The 20,884-nt window shown below is 33.1% G+C and overlaps 1 long non-coding RNA gene across 1 annotated transcript in view; it reads left to right on the top strand.

Annotated features, from left to right (window-relative positions):
• The first annotated feature begins 9,136 nt into the window (after window positions 1-9,136).
• Window positions 9,137-20,884, top strand: part of LOC127068726 (uncharacterized) — a 71,161-nt gene continuing 59,413 nt past the window's right edge. Inside the window, exons 1-2 of the long non-coding RNA XR_007783152.1 lie at window positions 9,137-15,043; window positions 18,564-19,003. This is a non-coding gene — a long non-coding RNA (uncharacterized LOC127068726). The remainder of the gene's footprint in view (window positions 15,044-18,563; window positions 19,004-20,884) is intronic.

The raw sequence follows: 20,884 nt of genomic DNA, 5'->3' as shown, positions 1-20,884 counted from the left end.
CGCCGATTATAGGTGCAGTATAGTCTGACGTTCACATGTCATTCTGCTGATCTTAGTATAATAATCAATTCACTAAGTTCAATAATAATTCACTATATGATTATAATAAATTTGTTAGAAATCTATAATTTATAAGATGTTACTAAATGGAACAAAATTAAATATACATAATCACATGGTGATGTAACACTATCTTTGAGATTGAATATTCATATGGTATAGTGATGTTATTTATCCTCTGGAAGTTTCTGCAGAAATGCAATTCTTTGTCTTTCTTCTTAATTTGTACAACTGGGGTATTTACTTTCACTTTCTTCAATAAACCGTTTTTTCAAAAATTTCTCTACCTCATTTTTAATAAGCTTATGCTCTTCTGCAGAACGCCAATACTTTGGACAAATTAAAATATTTTTATTTTCGAATAGTACTATCTCATGCTTTACATCGTTTTTTCTTTCCTCTGTATTTTCTTTGTACATAGCTTTGTTTTTTATTAGTACCACTTACATTTTACCTTCATTTCCGATGTTAAAACATCCAATGTCTCTACTTTTTTTTTTCATTTCTTTTAAAGATTCAGATTTATTCAATTGTTGCACGTCTTCAAAATTAACTTCTATTACTATTTTACTATCTTATACATTTTTGTCTTTAGCTTCTTTTTTCTTTCCTATATCTATATATTGAATTAAATTAAGTTTCCATATAACTTGTTATATCTAAAAGTACTTCCTCTTCCATATCTTCTACAACTAATAATTTCATATTCTCTATCTTTGTATTATCTGGTTTATAGAATTTTACTGCTCCACTTCCTTGTGGTTATTAAATTCTTTAATTTGTCCTTGTTCTTTATTGAATTCAATTCTTATTTCTGTAATCGCTTTAAATGATATGACTGAAACGTTTACATCAGTATCCGATAATGCTGTTAGAATCCTATCTTCATATTGAAGTTTGATTATAAATTTACAATCAGTTTTATGAATCAGTTTTACAGTTCAGATCTTTCTAACATCCTTTCTCATCTTTTAGTTCTTCTGTTTTTTAACATGTATTCTTTCAGATATTATAGTGTTGATTCTTACATTAGTTCTGTGACAATACTATTGTTTTTATAATAAGATCTGCTGGATATTTTCATCTTTGGATTTAACCTATCCTCCTTTTCAGATAAATAATCTAATAAATTATCCTATGAATGCTTTTCTTCAATTTGTTCTTGTATATATTCTGGATTAAATAATTATATTATTAGACTTTTTGCTCTTTCAAACCTAATCTTGTCATTTTCTGCATGGATCTTCAGGTTGTATGCGTAAAACAAGATGTCCTGATAAAGTTATCCTTCCCATATTAGTTTCCAAAATGTTTTTTTACTTTATATAATATTTTCTACATCGATCATTAAATTCTTTATAACTTCTCATTTTTGTTTCATTCACCTTATATCATAAAATACCTCTGGTTTTTAACTTCTATGTTGCTTTCCTTAACAATAGTTCTGATGGTCACTTCAATTTAAATTCTGCATATTGATCTATAAAAGCTTCTGTACTTTCGTTTTTCCGTAATTTTCCGTTTTAAATTTCTTAAATCTCTCACTAATCGTTTCTTATTCTATTCATCATAAATTCAAAAGTTTCGCCATCGTTAATCTTTGCATTGTTGCCATTTGTTAGGAGATACGATCCGTTTCCCACCTGGGATTAGAGTTAGGAGTATATAGTTATAAAAATACCGATGGCTTATTGCATGGCATGATCCATGGCAGGATGATTCTATAGCTTGACAGTTTCTTTTCTCTATTTTATAAATTTCAAAACAATTTTTTTCTAAAAAAATCATATAATACTTCACAATGTAATAGGACACACTTGTTATACATATTTCTAGTACCAGGCAGGACAGTAAAAAGGAAAATATTTGTCTGCAATTCTCCCTAAGGAATCTTGATTTAAATATGTAACTTTTGTACATTTAACATATACCAAAAAGATTGTGTTGTATAATACCTATCCTATCATGAATGTAATCTCAATACTGGTGTATTCTTCTACTCTGTATGGTATGAAGGACCATATAAAAGGAGTAAGAAATATTTTAGTTATCGCGGTAGTATATATATTCATTAGAAGGAATTCACTAAAAGGGAACATCAAAAAGGGGAATAAAGGAAGATATGAGATTATTGTTACAGAGATAAAAGGAGAAAAAAAGAATGATCCGTATGACATATATTTATATATTTAGATAATTGTTATTTTTTATTTAATATATTTATATAACAATTACATAATATTTATTTAGTAAAATATAATGTAATCGAAGAAATATCTACTTTTTCATTTATTTCTCATTATTTTTATACATTTATAACAATTCGATTAATATTTTTCATTTTTTCCATCTACAAGGAACAATGAACAAGCCTCTTTCCAGGACAATAGAAGATCCTAGTTCACTTTGTTCATTGCTTTTCTTTTGTTACAACAATTGTACTTATTGTTTATTTCTTTCACTACATCAAAATACTCCAGCAACCTCTTGCTTCCTACAAACAAACGCTACTTGAAATCAATCTTCAGACCATAATAGTAGACATCGCTATCTTCATTTATCTCTCTTATCAATTTGTCTATGTGTTTCTCTCTAAGAAATTGATACTCGTCAATAAAAACGAGTAATATTTCATTGTAGGATGTTATTGTACAGATCAATCTTCTCACTGATGATTATTTTACACTGTACTTCTTTGCCCATTTTATTTATTACACACTCCCAGTTTGTACTCAAAATTGGTATCAGGCTTCAGTGCATGTACTTGCTAATGCACCTTTCTATATATCAGTCTTGATGTTTCACCACACCATTAATATAATATAATATGTTAGGGATAGACAAAAATTTTATATGTATTACAAAAGTGAGATGTAAATTTACACCGTATCTATCCAAGTAAACCTAATAAATTTGACATCAAGTTTTGATTGGCATCGAGTGCCAATAATAGATATATTATAAACGGTTTTCCATATTTGGGAAAAAAAGAAACCCAACCGTTGTCAATATCGCATGGTGAATTTGTCGTTCTCAACTAGTTGAATCATTTACTTGATTTTGAAGGCATCTTACGACGGATAACTTTTTCACGAGCGTGTCACTGGCGACTAAATAATTGGCAAAACGAACAATTGATTAGTACTATTCATAGCAATAGAAGAAAATTGCCCAAATTGGCAAAATTACCAAAAGGCAAAATGGAATATTTCTCAACAGTACTTTATAAATCAAATAATTGTACTCTAATAATTTATAAATCCAAATCAACCAAAAAAGTTACTATTAATACTAAGTTCGAAGTATAAAAGTGTGAAAATCAATAATTACAGAAAGCAAATAATGAAGACAATTGCATATTATGACAAAACCAAATTGGGCGTCGATGTCATCAATTAAATGAGAAGAAAATACAGCGTCGAATCAAAATTCTATAGATGGCCTGTGCAAGTTTTTTCAACATCTTTGATGTGGCCAAATCAATGCATGGACAAAATATATCCAAACAACAATTTTAGCTACAAATAGCAGAAAAGCTTGCCGAAATTATCACGAATTTCTCCAAAACGAAAGGAAAACATACAAGGAACATCGAGTGGCCAATATAATATTTCACATTCGCAAAAAATATGTCAGATACGATTTTGCAAAGAAAACAGAACAACTAAATTTTGATCCGTAAAAAATATGTTTGCAGTAAATCTATGAAGGACAATCCTATCATCTGCAAAAAGTGCAATTAAAAAATTAAGATCATCCTTCATTTACTTCTAAGTAAAGTAAACACTGCCGCTATGATTTCCTGTTCATATTATTTATGATACATATAAAAATGAAAATATGAGCAATTATTTTATTATTATTAAAAAGCTACCTTGTAAACATTACTTCTTACAATAAATTGACAATTCCAGCCAAAAAAATAACATTTATTACTTAAAAATTTATATGCCGGTCAAATAACCAGTTACATAAGGATAGGTAAGAATAGATATATATGAAACACTGGTAAATGTTAAACTTCAACAAAATTTTAACTTAATTATTATCTGCTCGTTAAAATAATTATGATATTTTACATTTAATCTTAATAAAGTAATTCCTTATTAATTATAATAGAAACTGTCGATCAAATAGATTGAACATATATGCTGACCATCAATTCTATATTATAAAAAAAACGGATGATTAACAGAGTGGTTATTAGAATTTGATCCTTTTTCTATATCTCTGATAAAAGCACGATATTTTACAGTTTATTTCTTTAAGTACGTTTATCTCTAAATTAGGAATATAAAATAGAACTAGTAAATATTACTTACGGTCTAATCATGATACTATATTAAAGTGTAATAATCGTAAATTAATTTATTTAATCTTTTCAAGTAATCAAGCTTACATTTATTTCATGGATCATTATAATTAATATAAAGATCTATTTAAGAATTTACTAATCTGCTAGAAAGTAAATTAAATATTTATAAAAGTCTACTTTTTGAAAAAGGAATATACTAAGGAAATATTAAAAATGTTTAGTTGAATTAAGTTATATGTACAATATTATAGTAACAGCTTTTATTTATTACTTACTATTTGTCCAATTCGTTTACCGCTTAGAATAAGGATTAAGAATATTCATACTAATAGAAATATTGATAGATTATTCAATAATCCATTACAGGATGATTCTGTCGTCTGACTCCTATGTTTATATTTTTTCTTCTCTTACTCCTTTAATGCTTATTCTCTCCACTCTTTACAAGAAAATTATAAACAGAACAATAATAAAATTAGCACATGCCATACTTTTCCTGTATGTATCGCACGTGCATACATACACTATTAGATGATATCTATAGAAGTCATTATAGAACCACCATCTGGTGAATATTATACACAAACACAACGAGTACTTGACAAGCGTACAAATGGGATTCTTTACATTATTTAAGAAGACAGAATGCGGAGACTAAATTATTTTTATGATACGTTACACGTAGTAGACGGGGAAATACAAATGTTAGAAGATTATATATGTAAGCATATTGAATACGCATTTTAAATATGCATGAATTATCTTTACATACGCATAAATTATCTCTAAATATGCACACTTTTGGGTATAATATCAGGAATCTGGTTGTTAATAATCAGTATATTGAGAGTATAAACTTAGACCAGTTATCTTTAGAATATGTGGATTTAAGGTCTAATTATCTCAGAAGAGTAATTTATATAAAAGACACTTTGTTGTATTGTATCTCCAATAAAATAAAAGATATTAGTATAAATTTAAAAATATTTCACGTAGATAAAGAGAGGACGACAAAACGTAGCCAACATATTCTACTCATCAAACTTGTAGAGAGTACTGCTAATGAGTGTATACCCTTTGTCAAATATAAGATATATAATATATCATACAGATTTTATATTGTAGAGAGAAATATACAAGATTTTAAATCTGTATTAGCTTGTATCTTCAAGGATATTCGAAATGTCAATCTTGTAAATGCAGTCGAATATATTTATAAGAAGATGTACATTAATAAAGGCTTTTTTCATTTGATATGTATCAGTAAGGAAAGTATGATTATTAAACCTTACATCAAATAACAGTGATCGTGAACTAGTTTCTGAGATAGGAAGTTATCAGTAAGAAATATATTTATATACATGATAATACAAAGAAGTGGTATATAGTGCCCGTTAGTAGTGAGAATACGTTTAATAAAGGACTAAATATCAGCTATGGTGACATCCTTCTTGCTATTGTAAATCAGTCAACTGCTTATTCTTCTCACCAGAATTTATTTAATAAGTGCATTCTTCTTACATTCACGCAACTATTAAGGAAATATAATAAATCCGCTGTTAAGAAGAACAGCATTAGCAAGAGGATAGCCTTCATATTTATTAAGTTCTATGAAAGAAAACTGAGCGCTAAAAGTAATATAAAAAAGCAAAAGTATCTTTTAAGGCACATTAGGTTATTATAGAAGTGTGAGATAATAAAGAACAATAGAAGAGAAAGGATGATCTTCATGAGTCAGGATATAAAAAACATCCTGCAATACACATTGTGTATCATAGGATGATGTTTATGGAATACAAGATAAATTTCAGTATAGGCATAGCTGGTAGGTTATACTTTTTTAAAATTGGTGACAGGAGATTTAAGTTTATAAGAAATTTGTTTAATACTGTAACAAGGATGTCTTACTTGGGGAAAGAAGTATACTTCTGTGAGTGTGTTGTGCTTAATGATAAGATATATTTCCAATATGTGGTTAGTAAAAGAAAAGTAATAGGATATTGTAAATGATAAAGATATAAATGGTGTTACAGGAAAGATATAAATGTGGTTACAGGAATGGATTGTAAGTGGAGGAGCTTATATAAAAGCGTAGTACATAAGGATATAAAGATAAAATAGTTTGCATCTTCCTATAGTATAATATTTCCGTATGATTGTTCAATTTAATATTAATATTAATAACAATCAGTTACAATATTTTAATTTAATTTGTTCTTTACTTTATTATTCTAAGGGGAGAAGGCTTTGATAAATATTATGATATATATAGGATACTTGTACAGGCCATTAGTACATCCTGTTATATTAGAGACAATGCATGCTACTTGATAAAGAATAAATATATGTGTACATGGGATATTGTACAATATCTAGATTCTTTAAGGGGAAACCCAAGGATACAGTTAAGGCTATAAGGAAAATTAAAAAAAACAAGGATGATGCACTACTGTTATATGAACATAATTATAAAGAAACCAGTATGAAATTCCCAAGATGGAAAAACAAAGAGCTTGATATTGAGAATATTGATAACAGGATATGGCTTACATTGCAGGAGGAATAGAAGAAAAATTCTATCTTCTTAATGAAAACCAAGAAAGAAATAAAAATGCTTAAAGAACAAAAAAATAATTTTAAATAGTGCGAAAATAAACAATTTCCATATCCATCAAAAATCTATTAATAAGTCTGAACTATCTGAATCACACGCAAAGAACTTTCTTTTTTTTATATTCATACAACTAGTAGACATATCCTCTACTTCTATATTTGGAGTATTCTTTGTCTGCGAATTATCATTTGCCTATAAAATTTCTTTTCTTAGTGGATTATCCTTTGTTCGTGGTCTTCCTCGTCTTTGGCTACGAGTCTTTTATTGAAACATCTTTAATTATTTCACTGGTAAACATATTACTGCTTATACTATCGAACTCACTTATTATATCTTCTTTACTGAATACATTCGATGAGGTTTATCACGGAAATATGAGAAAAATCAAAGACGAAATGTGTATATATTAAACCACAATAACAACACATCGTACCTGAGCAACGTTTAGTTTAGGGACAACATAGTTTGATAACTAATCGTATACACCACTAGAAACCTAACAGTTATATACTCAGTTGTAGCAAATATACCATATATTGTCATTCATACTGTGACTAGGCCTTCTCTTTTTTCCCTCAACTCTTTCTCATTTGGACGATATGCATGTACACGTGCGCGCGCTCGTATGTTGTATTTTTTTTCCTTCATTGGACGTTTCATACCGAATAACTTCGCTCCATTGCATTACGCGTGCATCAAATTATTCGAGCATACCGAGTCGAAAAAATGGGTGTATAGGATACCGGTGCTATCTATCCGAGCCAATCATATTCATCTTCGCCATCACGATAAAAAACAAATCAGAAGACCTCGCCGAATTGTTATTCTACATTCATCACGATCACTGCCAATAAACCAGTGCGGAGGTGTAGTCACAAAGGTAATCCTTATTTAGTGAATATATGAACTATTCTACTATGAATTGTTCCGGGTTATTCGATATATTTTCTCGTGTGTGTTTTGTATATACGGAAAACTATTCTATCATTTTCTTTCTCTATCTCACTCTTTAATATCTTGTAAGGATAATACGTAAGAACTATGTAAACTTTATTTTACGATTAATGTATTACGTTAAAATTTGTTTAGTTTCTTATATCCTTTTTATGTATAGACAATGGTACGTAAGTACAAAAGAAGCCGTTAAAGGATCATTTAGCTTTGTTTCAAGCTGGCTGCTATCTTTCCGAATCCATATTTGGTTCATTTCTACTAACGTATGTAAATTATGCTACGTTTTTAATCGATATACATAAATTGTACCTCTTACAGTATTAAATAAAATTACGATATAAATGTATCTACGAATATACAAACGATGGTAAACATTTTCTTTTCGTGGTTGTGACTCCGACCCTTCTCTCTGTTATATGAGAATTATAGTTTAATTCAATTTTATCGATATTTCGATTCTCGACAAAAATTTTCTACTTTACACGCGTTTTGTATATAGATTTTAAATACGAGTTCATATTATGTGTCTTCTGCGATTATCGATATATTTTCTCGTGTATGTGTCTATATATCCGAGCATTTTCTATCACTCTTTTTTTCCTTCATACCACCATATCCATTATAGACGATACGTATGCAAAACCTAACTGTAATATTTCAATAAAAGTATTGATATGCGAAATGATTTTTCTCGTGCTTTACCGTCTTTTACCCTATAAACAATGGTTCATAAAACATTATACAATGCGATAATCGATTCTTTTAATTATCGTTCATGTTGACATTCAATTCTGACTTCGTTCCATGTTAATTTCTCCTAGTGGATCAAAGCTTCGATATATCTTTTATCGGGATAAATAAACTGGTCTGCTTATTCCATATTTCATCCAACGATATCTATACGTGCTATGACCATATACACGATCATAAGAACTTCATTTTCGTAAATGAGGATTCTCCCTCTTTTCATAGATTCTAGAAACTCTTTTGTGTCCCAAACGCAATGGCTTATATATTTACCTTCCTATGTAAAATAAAAAAGAGATATATACATGAACGATTACATTTTCGCTTCTTGTGTGATAAACTCTTAAATATGATACATAAAATGATCTCAAATTATTTAATAATCTAATTCCACCAAAACCGTTATCAACTACAAATTTAAACATAACATAGAAACAACAGATCCCATGTGAAAATTACAAATCTATATAATAATTTATCACTGACGAGGTTGTATCGATAAGGTAATATCGATATGTTAGTTATCTGTGGTGAATAAGTGACGTTAGAGGACGCGCAATCGGCATTACTGTCATTGGCATCGGAAGGTCACCGACAGTCGTCTCGTATCGCCCTGAAAGTGGTTTCAAAGTCTAGAAGTAGAATTGATGGTATTGGGATTAAATTGTGATATTTATTTCGTTAAGATTTGGGCTCCGTTCGGTTATTCTTGTTCTCTTATTACTTTACGTGTATGTGCTCTGTGTGTGTGTGTGTGTGTGTGTGTGTGTGAGAGATCGAAGGACTTATGGTGCCTTCCGATTGCTTCGAATCGCGTATTGATTATTGCTGTGCTTTTGTTCATCTATTTTATTAGAGACGCTAAACTTTTCTTACATTTGATTCTCACAAAGGTGATATAACTTGTATAAAACTGAACAAGATTTATTAGTAGGTTATTTAAACACTCCTTGTTCATTCCGCGTTAGTCTCCCGCATCTGATTCGGTCTTTTCCATTATTTATTATGTACTCCAGTCTTCCATGTTGAGAGAACTTTTGTTTGCGTATATGCCTAAGTTCGGTTCCATAACTTTAGCTCCTTTCATGTATTGTTGGAGGAAGTTTGTGACTATGCTGTCCCAATTCATCACTTACGGTATTATCCAAGATTTAAGATTATAGGTGGAGAGGGACCAAGTGATCGGTTAAATACTTGTGCGCTTTCATTGTTACAACCATCTATAATACATCAAATCCTGCGATAACTACTTTTGTGAAGACGATTTCATGTTTAACTTGTCAATAAGAAACCTGTCAAGTTTGTTGCGTTCAACCTGAATAACTGTTCAGATCCTCTTTATTTATTCTTAACACAACATGCTTATTAGAAATGCATCTCTATGTTTAGTGGCTTTCAATCTTTTTGTTCATACTAGATCCTTAGTTTCTACAGATTTGTAGTAGGGACATACACACAAAAAATCAAGCGCGCGCTAGCTAATGATAAGATCATAATAAATTATTATATCGTTATAGTTACTGATTAATCTGAAACCTCCTTTCAAGTTTTTCATTATTACCACACACAGTAGGATCAACTAGTGCCATTGTCCAAAGTTGGAGAAGAGTAAGACTATTGTCAAGACATCATAACATGCTAATAACATGCGCCTTTCTGCATTTTTTTAATGAACTCGCTCAATATGAATAGGCAATTATTGTCGATAGCGTCTTATCTATAAGTTCAATGGCTTAACTTGATTAGATCGTCTAAATACCTATTTCTAATCCCCATTAAGTAATAGCTATGTGAATTATATAAATCATATCTTTTCCTTCCTTTGTATGTCATATTAGTGTTAAAGAGAATCTATCGCGTTTTGATGTCTTGACAAGGATGCTTTACCATTGTCAGGGTTATGATATTAAACATCCTTATTGGAAGGTCTTCTTGGCGCTATTGGGCCTGTGCAGAAAATCATTAATTACTGACTTATCGAAACAAACATGATCATATAAATTGGACCCTTCAATCTGCGAATAGCATGGTACATAGATAAGTTTAGAAATGCAACAGGACTTATGCGATTAGGTTAATTAGAACTTGAAAAGTTATTTTTCGAATTTCTATTATAGTGATATGGTGTAAGAACATGATATATTATAACTTACTTTGTATAGCATGAATACCATATATTTTGTATATCATAAATTATATTGTTATATAAAACTGGTGGTTATAAGATTATTGTTAGAACAATACTCAATGATAACCGATGAAGAAAAAATTTTAATAATATTTATTAATCTTTTTCGTAAGGTAATGTATAAGTTATTGTCTGGTTCTTACTTCTTGTGAAGAATAATAGATAACACATAACTGGATTGTCAAGGACATCAATAAATTCAAAGAAATTATTATTATGTTTACAATAACCAAAAACTATCACTAATCTAATTGCTCATATAAAATGAAATATAATAATCCAATAAGATTGTCCTATAATTTATCACCGCAGGAATTATTTTGCAGAACTTTTAGCTTCAACTAGAAATATTTTAAAGCATTTCTCAGATGTGCATTCAAATATTTAATGAAAATTTTACGTACAAATATTGATGCACTTCTTGTGTCATTTCTAAATATTTTTATTCACTTTTTAGGAGCATAAGGAATAATTTAGCAGCATTCTTAATTACACAAGAAAATAATTTAGAGAACAATACAAGTACGTCTTCATATATTTAGAAGTAATTTACCATACATCTAATAATTTACATCTAGCAGCATCTGTTAATGTTTCTTCGAACTTCAGTAGGTGGTAAGGAATAATATAAAATACTTTAAAGACACTCCTTCATTGATTAAAACTAAATTACCCAACACAATATACAGGACCTCTAGGGCATCTGTTAATGTTCCTTCGCGTTTCCGAAAGTGGTAAGAATAATATAGAGAAGAATAAAGCTACTTCATTTAATTGAATGCAGATTACAGAACACATTATAAGGAAAGTCGAACGCTATCTCTTAGTGATCCATCGAACTTCGGAACGCGGAAATGAATGATATAAGGAATAATAAAGTGCTCATTAATATAATTAAAGGTAAGTTAGAAAACACCTTATAAGGCATCTGTAACTCATCTGTTAATGAACCTTTGTACTTAGGAAGACTGTACGACAAATATAGAGAAGAATAAAGCTAGTCCTCATTTAATTGTATGTACATTACAGGACACATTATAAGGAATGTCTAAGGCTTCTGTTAATGATCTTTTGCACTTTGGAAGTCGGTGAGGAATAATATAAGGAATTATAAAGGGCTCCTTCTTATAATTAAAATTATACTACGTTACACCTTATAAGGCATCTCTGAAGGATCTGCTAATGAACTTTCGTACTTAGGAAAGCAGTAAGAATAATATAGAGCAGAATAAAGCTAGTCTTCATTTAATTGAATGCACGTTACAGAACACATTATAAGGCAAGCCTATGGCTCCTGTTAATGATCCTCTGCACTTAGGAACGCGGTAGGAATAATACAGAGAAGAATAAAGCGACACTTCATTTAATTGAATGTACATTACGGAACACATTATAAAGCACGCATAAGGCTTCTATTAATGATCTTCCGAACTGTCGGAAGGCATCAAGGAATAATATAATGAATAATCAGGCGCAGATTAATATAATTAAAACTATATTACGAAACTCATTATGAGGCTAGTCGATAGCTATCCCTTAGTCACACTAACAACTTCAGTATACTGAAATGAATAATAAGGACCTCATTAATATAATTAAAAATACCTTAAGAAACACATTATAAGGCAAGTCAAACGCTATCCCTTCGTGACCCTTTGAACTTCAGAACCTGGAAAGGAATAATAAGGCGCTCATTAATATAATTAAAAATACATTACGAAACTCACTATAAGGCAAGTCGAGCGCCATCTCTGAACATTCCCAGAACTTCGTAAAGCGGAAAGGAATAATATAGGGAATAATAAAGCTCTCCTTATTACAATTAAAAATACAGTACGAAACACATTATAAGGCAAGTCTTACGCTATCTCTTCTAACCCTTCGAACTTCGGAACTCCGAAATGAATAATATGAGGAACAATAAGGTCCTCATTAATATTATTAAAAATACTTTACGAAGCACATTATAAGGCAGTCGAAACATATCTCTTTGTTATCCTTCGAACTTAGGATCACGGAAAGGAATAATATAATGAATAATAAAGTGCTCATTAATATAATTAAAAGTACATTAGGAAACACGTTATAAGGCACATCGAAGGCTTCTTGTAATGATGCTTCGTACTGCTAAAGGCGATAAGGAATAATATAAGGAATTATAAAAATAGGAAAGGAATACGATAAGGTCCACGTTAATGGAATTAAATGTACATTAAGAAACAAACAATTGGAAGAGTGTCTTGCCTTCCGTTCGAGATATATCGAACTCCAGAAGGCGGAAAGGAATACGATAAGGTCCACGTTAATGGAATTAAATGTACATTAAGAAACAAACAATTAGAAGAGTGTCTTGCCTTCCGTTCGAGATATATCGAACTCCAGAAGGCGGAAAGGAATACGATAAGGTCCACGTTAATAGAATTAAATATACATTATGAAACAAGCAATTAGAAGAGTGTCTTGCCTTCCTTTCAAGATATATTGAACTCCAGAAGGTGGACAGGAATACGATATGGCCATCATTAATAGAAATAAATGTACATCAAGAAACAAGCATTTAGAAGAGTGTCTTGCATTCCGTTCGAGATATATCGAACTCCAGCAGACCGAAAGGAATACGATAAGGTCCACGTTAATGGAATTAAATGTACATCAAGAAACAAACAATTGGAAGAGTGTCTTGCCTTCGGTTCGAGATATATCGTACTCCAGAAGGCGGAAAGGAATACGATAAGGTCCACGTTAATGGAATTAAATGTACATTAAGAAACAAACAATTGGAAGAGTGTCTTGCCTTCCCTTCGAGATATATCGAACACCAGAAGGCGGAAAGGAATACGATAAGGTCCTCATTAATAGAAATAAACGTACATTAAGAAACAAACAATTTGAAGAGTGTCTTGCATTCCGTTCGAGATATATCGAACTCCAGAAGGCGGAAAGGAATACGATAAGGTCCTCATTAATAGAAATAAACGTACATTAAGAAACAAACAATTTGAAGAGTGTCTTGCATTCCGTTCGAGATATATCGAACTCCAGAAGGCGGAAAGGAATACGATAAGGTCCACGTTAATAGAATTGAATGTACATTAAGAAACAAGCAATTAGAAGAGTGTCCTGCCTCCCGTTCGATATATATCGAACTCTAGAAGGCGGAAAGGAATACGATAAGGTCCACGTTCATAGAATTAAATGTACATTAAGAAACAAGCAATTAGAAGAGTGTCCTGCCTCCCCTTCGAGATATATCGAACTCTAGAAGGCGGAAAGGAATACGATAAAGTCCACGTTAATAGAATTAAATGTACATTAAGAAACAAGCAATTAGAAGAGTGTCCTGCCTTCCGTTCGAGATATATCGAACTCCAGAAGGCGGAAAGGAATACTATAAGGTCCAAGTTAATAGAATTAATTGTACATTAAGAAACAAGCAATTAGAAGAGTGTCCTGCCTCCCGTTCGAGATATATCGAACTCTAGAAGGCGGAAAGGAATACTATAAGGTCCACGTTAATAGAATTAAATATACATCAAGAAACAAGCAATTAGAAGAGTGTCCTGCCTCCCATTCGAGATATATCGAACTTTAGAAGGCGGAAAGGAATACGATAAGGTCCACGTTAATAGAATTAAATGTACATTAAGAAGCAAGCAATTAGAAGAGTGTCCTGCCTCCCGTTCGAGATATATCGAACTCTAGAAGGCGGAAAGGAATACTATAAGGTCGACGTTAATAGAATTAAATGTACATTCAGAAACAAGCAATTAGAAGAGTGTCCTGCCTCCCGTTCGAGATATATCGAACTCTACAAGGCGGAAAGGAATACGATAAGGTCCACGTTAATAGAATTAAATGTACATTAAGAAACAAGCAATTAGAAGAGTGTCCTGCCTCCCGTTCGAGATATATCGAACTCCAGAAGGCGGAAAGGAATACTATAAAGTCCACGTTAATAGAATTAAATGTACATTAAGAAACAAGCAATTAGAAGAGTGTCCTGCCTCCCCTTCGAGATATATCGAACTCTAGAAGGCGGAAAGGAATACGATAAAGTCCACGTTAATAGAATTAAATGTACATTAAGAAACAAGCAATTAGAAGAGTGTCCTGCCTCCCGTTCGAGATATATCGAACTCCAGAAGGCGGAAAGGAATACTATAAGGTCCACGTTAATAGAATTAAATGTATATTAAGAAACAAGCAATTAGAAGAGTGTCCTGCCTCCCGTTCGAGATATATCGAACTCTAGAAGGCGGAAAGGTACACGATAAGGTCCACGTTAATAGAATTAAATGTACATTAAGAAACAAGCAATTAGAAAAGTGTCCTGCCTCCCGTTCGAGATATATCGAACTCTAAAAAGCGGAAAGGAATACGATAAGGTCCACGTTAATAGAATTAAATGTACATTAAGAAACAAGCAATTAGAAGAGTGTCTTGCCTTCCCTTCGAGATATATCGAACACCAGAAGGCGGAAAGGAATACGATAAGGTCCTCATTAATAGAAATAAACGTACATTAAGAAACAAACAATTTGAAGAGTGTCTTGCATTCCGTTCGAGATATATCGAACTCCAGAAGGCGGAAAGGAATACTATAAGGTCCACGTTAATAGAATTAAATGTACATCAAGAAACAAGCAATTAGAAGAGTGTCCTGCCTCCCATTCGAGATATATCGAACTCTAGAAGTCGGAAAGGAATACTATAAGGTCCACTTTAATAGAATTAAATGTACATTAAGAAACAAGCAATTAGAAGAGTGTCCTGCCTCCCGTTCGAGATATATCGAACTCTAGAAAGCGGAAAGGAATACGATAAGGTCGACGTTAATAGAATTAAATGTACATTAAGAAACAAGCAATTAGAAGAGTGTCCTGCCTTCCGTTCGAGATATATCGAACTCTAGAAAGCGGAATGGAATACGATAAGGTCCACGTTAATAGAATTAAATGTACATTAAGAAACAAGCAATTAGAAGAGTGTCCTGCCTCCCGTTCGAGATATATCGAACTCCAGAAGGCGGAAAGGAATACTATAAGGTCCACGTTAATAGAATTAAATGTACATCAAGAAACAAGCAATTAGAAGAGTGTCCTGCCTCCCATTCGAGATATATCGAACTCTAGAAGGCGGAAAGGAACACGATAAGGTCCACGTTAATAGAATTAAATGTACATTAAGAAACAAGCAATTAGAAGAGTGTCCTGCCTCCCGTTCGAGATATATCGAACTCCAGAAGGCGGAAAGGAATACTATAAGGTCCACGTTAATAGAATTAAATGTACATCAAGAAACAATCAATTAGAAGAGTGTCCTGCCTCCCGTTCGAGATATATCGAACTCCAGAAGGCGGAAAGGAATACTATAAGGTCGACGTTAATAGAATTAAATGTACATTAAGAAACAAGCAATTAGAAGAGTGTCCTGCCTCCCGTTCGAGATATATCGAACTCTAGAAAGCGGAAAGGAATACTATAAGGTCCACGTTAATAGAATTAAATGTACATTAAGAAACAAGCAATTAGAAGAGTGTCCTGCCTCCCGTTCGAGATATATCGAACTCCAGAAGGCGGAAAGGAATACTATACGTTCCACGTTAATAGAATTAAATGTACATTAAGAAACAAGCAATTAGAAGAGTGTCCTGCCTCCCGTTCGAGATATATCGAACTCTAGAAGGCGGAAAGGAATACTATAAGGTCCACGTTAATAGAATTAAATGTACATTAAGAAACAAGCAATTAGAAGAGTGTCCTGCCTCCCGTTCGAGATATATCGAACTCCAGAAGGCGGAAAGGAATACTATACGGTCCACGTTAATAGAATTAAATGTACATTAAGAAACAAGCAATTAGAAGAGTGTCCTGCCTCCCGTTCGATATATATCGAACTCCGGAAGGCGGAAAGGAATACGATAAGGTCCACGTTAATAGAATTAAATGTACATTAAGAAACAAGCAATTAGAAGAGTGTCCTGCCTCCCGTTCGAGATATATCGAACTCCAGAAGGCGGAAAGGAATACTATAAGGTCCACGTTAATAGAATTAAATGTACATTAAGAAACAAGCAATTAGAAGAGTGTCCTGCCTCCCGTTCGAGATATATCGAACTCCAGAAGGCGGAAAGGAATACTATAAGGTCCACGTTAATAGAATTAAATGTACATTAAGAAACAAGCAATTAGAAGAGTGTCCTGCCTCCCGTTCGAGATATATCGAACTCCAGAAGGCGGAAGGGAATACTATAAGGTCGACGTTAATAGAATTAAATGTACATTAAGAAACAAGCAATTAGAAGAGTGTCCTGCCTCCCGTTCGAGATATATCGAACTCTAGAAAGCGGAAAGGAATACTATAAGGTCCACGTTAATAGAATTAAATGTACATTAAGAAACAAGCAATTAGAAGAGTGTCCTGCCTCCCGTTCGAGATATATCGAACTCTAGAAGGCGGAAAGGTACACGATAAGGTCCACGTTAATAGAATTAAATGTACATTAAGAAACAAGCAATTAGAAAAGTGTCCTGCCTCCCGTTCGAGATATATCGAACTCTAAAAAGCGGAAAGGAATACGATAAGGTCCACGTTAATAGAATTAAATGTACATTAAGAAACAAGCAATTAGAAGAGTGTCCTGCCTCCCGTTCGAGATATATCGAACTCTAGAAAGCGGAAAGGAATACTATACGGTCCACGTTAATAGAATTAAATGTACATTAAGAAACAAGCAATTAGAAGAGTGTCCTGCCTCCCGTTCGAGATATATCGAACTCCAGAAGGCGGAAAGGAATACTATAAGGTCCACGTTAATAGAATTAAATGTACATTAAGAAACAAGCAATTAGAAGAGTGTCCTGCCTCCCGTTCGAGATATATCGAACTCCAGAAAGCGGAAGGGAATACTATAAGGTCGACGGTAATAGAATTAAATGTACATTAAGAAACAAGCAATTAGAAGAGTCTCCTGCCTCCCGTTCGATATATATCGAACTCCGGAAGGCGGAAAGGAATACGATAAGGTCCACGTTAATAGAATTAAATGTACATTAAGAAACAAGCAATTAGAAGAGTGTCCTGCCTCCCGTTCGAGATATATCGAACTCTAGAAGGCGGAAAGGAATACGATAAAGTCCACGTTAATAGAATTAAATGTACATTAAGAAACAAGCAATTAGAAGAGTGTCCTGCCTCCCGTTCGAGATATATCGAACTCCAGAAGGCGGAAAGGAATACTATAAGGTCCACGTTAATAGAATTAAATGTATATTAAGAAACAAGCAATTAGAAGAGTGTCCTGCCTCCCGTTCGAGATATATCGAACTCTAGAAGGCGGAAAGGTACACGATAAGGTCCACGTTAATAGAATTAAATGTACATTAAGAAACAAGCAATTAGAAAAGTGTCCTGCCTCCCGTTCGAGATATATCGAACTCTAAAAAGCGGAAAGGAATACGATAAGGTCCACGTTAATAGAATTAAATGTACATTAAGAAACAAGCAATTAGAAGAGTGTCTTGCCTTCCCTTCGAGATATATCGAACACCAGAAGGCGGAAAGGAATACGATAAGGTCCTCATTAATAGAAATAAACGTACATTAAGAAACAAACAATTTGAAGAGTGTCTTGCATTCCGTTCGAGATATATCGAACTCCAGAAGGCGGAAAGGAATACTATAAGGTCCACGTTAATAGAATTAAATGTACATCAAGAAACAAGCAATTAGAAGAGTGTCCTGCCTCCCATTCGAGATATATCGAACTCTAGAAGTCGGAAAGGAATACTATAAGGTCCACTTTAATAGAATTAAATGTACATTAAGAAACAAGCAATTAGAAGAGTGTCCTGCCTCCCGTTCGAGATATATCGAACTCTAGAAAGCGGAAAGGAATACGATAAGGTCGACGTTAATAGAATTAAATGTACATTAAGAAACAAGCAATTAGAAGAGTGTCCTGCCTTCCGTTCGAGATATATCGAACTCTAGAAAGCGGAATGGAATACGATAAGGTCCACGTTAATAGAATTAAATGTACATTAAGAAACAAGCAATTAGAAGAGTGTCCTGCCTCCCGTTCGAGATATATCGAACTCCAGAAGGCGGAAAGGAATACTATAAGGTCCACGTTAATAGAATTAAATGTACATCAAGAAACAAGCAATTAGAAGAGTGTCCTGCCTCCCATTCGAGATATATCGAACTCTAGAAGGCGGAAAGGAACACGATAAGGTCCACGTTAATAGAATTAAATGTACATTAAGAAACAAGCAATTAGAAGAGTGTCCTGCCTCCCGTTCGAGATATATCGAACTCCAGAAGGCGGAAAGGAATACTATAAGGTCCACGTTAATAGAATTAAATGTACATCAAGAAACAATCAATTAGAAGAGTGTCCTGCCTCCCGTTCGAGATATATCGAACTCCAGAAGGCGGAAAGGAATACTATAAGGTCGACGTTAATAGAATTAAATGTACATTAAGAAACAAGCAATTAGAAGAGTGTCCTGCCTCCCGTTCGAGATATATCGAACTCTAGAAAGCGGAAAGGAATACTATAAGGTCCACGTTAATAGAATTAAATGTACATTAAGAAACAAGCAATTAGAAGAGTGTCCTGCCTCCCGTTCGAGATATATCGAACTCCAGAAGGCGGAAAGGAATACTATACGTTCCACGTTAATAGAATTAAATGTACATTAAGAAACAAGCAATTAGAAGAGTGTCCTGCCTCCCGTTCGAGATATATCGAACTCTAGAAGGCGGAAAGGAATACTATAAGGTCCACGTTAATAGAATTAAATGTACATTAAGAAACAAGCAATTAGAAGAGTGTCCTGCCTCCCGTTCGAGATATATCGAACTCCAGAAGGCGGAAAGGAATACTATACGGTCCACGTTAATAGAATTAAATGTACATTAAGAAACAAGCAATTAGAAGAGTGTCCTGCCTCCCGTTCGATATATATCGAACTCCGGAAGGCGGAAAGGAATACGATAAGGTCCACGTTAATAGAATTAAATGTACATTAAGAAACAAGCAATTAGAAGAGTGTCCTGCCTCCCGTTCGAGATATATCGAACTCCAGAAGGCGGAAAGGAATACTATAAGGTCCACGTTAATAGAATTAAATGTACATTAAGAAACAAGCAATTAGAAGAGTGTCCTGCCTCCTGTTCGAGATATATCGAACTCCAGAAGGCGGAAAGGAATACTATAAGGTCCACGTTAATAGAATTAAATGTACATTAAGAAACAAGCAATTAGAAGAGTGTCCTGCCTCCCGTTCGAGATATATCGAACTCCAGAAGGCGGAAGGGAATACTATAAGGTCGACGTTAATAGAATTAAATGTACATTAAGAAACAAGCAATTAGAAGAGTGTCCTGCCTCCCGTTCGAGATATATCGAACTCTAGAAAGCGGAAAGGAATACTATAAGGTCCACGTTAATAGAATTAAATGTACATTAAGAAACAAGCAATTAGAAGAGTGTCCTGCCTCCCGTTCGAGATATATCGAACTCTAGAAGGCGGAAAGGTACACGATAAGGTCCACGTTAATAGAATTAAATGTACATTAAGAAACAAGCAATTAGAAAAGTGTCCTGCCTCCCGTTCGAGATATATCGAACTCTAAAAAGCGGAAAGGAATACGATAAGGTCCACGTTAATAGAATTAAATGTACATTAAGAAACAAGCAATTAGAAGAGTGTCCTGCCTCCCGTTCGAGATATATCGAACTCTAGAAAGCGGAAAGGAATACTATACGGTCCACGTTAATAGAATTAAATGTACATTAAGAAACAAGCAATTAGAAGAGTGTCCTGCCTCCCGTTCGAGATATATCGAACTCCAGAAGGCGGAAAGGAATACTATAAGGTCCACGTTAATAGAATTAAATGTACATTAAGAAACAAGCAATTAGAAGAGTGTCCTGCCTCCCGTTCGAGATATATCGAACTCCAGAAAGCGGAAGGGAATACTATAAGGTCGACGGTAA

The sequence above is a fragment of the Vespula vulgaris genome, chromosome 1, assembly GCF_905475345.1.
Source record: "Vespula vulgaris chromosome 1, iyVesVulg1.1, whole genome shotgun sequence".
NCBI classification, from domain to species: Eukaryota; Metazoa; Arthropoda; class Insecta; order Hymenoptera; family Vespidae; genus Vespula; species Vespula vulgaris.
This window is presented reverse-complemented; position numbering and strand designations above follow the sequence as displayed.